This window comes from Crinia signifera, chromosome 19 (assembly GCF_055691185.1).
Source record: "Crinia signifera chromosome 19, ASM5569118v1, whole genome shotgun sequence".
Classification (NCBI taxonomy): domain Eukaryota; kingdom Metazoa; phylum Chordata; class Amphibia; order Anura; family Myobatrachidae; genus Crinia; species Crinia signifera.
The window spans coordinates 97,009,258-97,009,997 of NC_139226.1; the positions used below are offsets into that span (position 1 = coordinate 97,009,258).

General features: G+C 49.5%; 1 pseudogene; it reads right to left on the reverse strand.

Moving 5' to 3' along the window:
* Positions 1-330: 330 nt before the first annotated feature.
* Positions 331-469, reverse strand: LOC146044454 (U2 spliceosomal RNA; annotated as a pseudogene).
* Positions 470-740: the final 271 nt, after the last annotated feature.

The following is a 740-nucleotide window of genomic DNA, read 5'->3' on the forward strand; positions in this document are numbered from 1 at the left end:
GAGGAAGAAGAAACCACCTACTCAGTCCCGACGTTTCACCTCTCCCAGGGATTGAGTACTGGGCTGGGCTTTTCGCTGTCTCCCTGGCCGAGGGCGACATGTTACCCCCGGACCAGAGAGCAATCTACTCGGTCCCAGCTTTTCCCTTCTTCCTGGGAGTGGATACTAGACCGGGCTTTTCGAGTGACTCTCCCACAGAGGCAAAGACCCCTGAACAAGAGCCCCATCTCAAAGCACCGATGCTTCTCCCCTCCCTACCAGTGGAGAGAATGGTATTCCCTCCCTAGCAGGGCATCGAGACTAAGCCATTCCTAGCACTCGCCCAGGACATGAGGATGGCTACTATCCTCAGGCCCAGTAACAAGATGCTACGGTACTGCTTTCTCTATTCTCTGCCAGGGGGCGGTCCAGACTCAACTGATAAGAACAGATACTACACTTGATCTTAGCCAAAAGGCCGAGAAGCGATCTAGATGCGATGAGATGCGATAATGTAATATTGGATACAATAATTGTAACGTGTATGGGCACCTTTAATGCTGTGCCGTCAGGCTATGAAACTAATGATCATTCTGGGAAAGGAGACACATACAGAACAATAGGGGCTTTTGTCCCATGATGCAATGCATTGGCTTCACGTCTGTTGTTGGGATATCTGCCCGTGTCTCGTCTTGTTTGGAAACTGCTCAATCTGCAGTTATTAAAATGAATCAATCCAACTGAACTGAATGTGAATACAG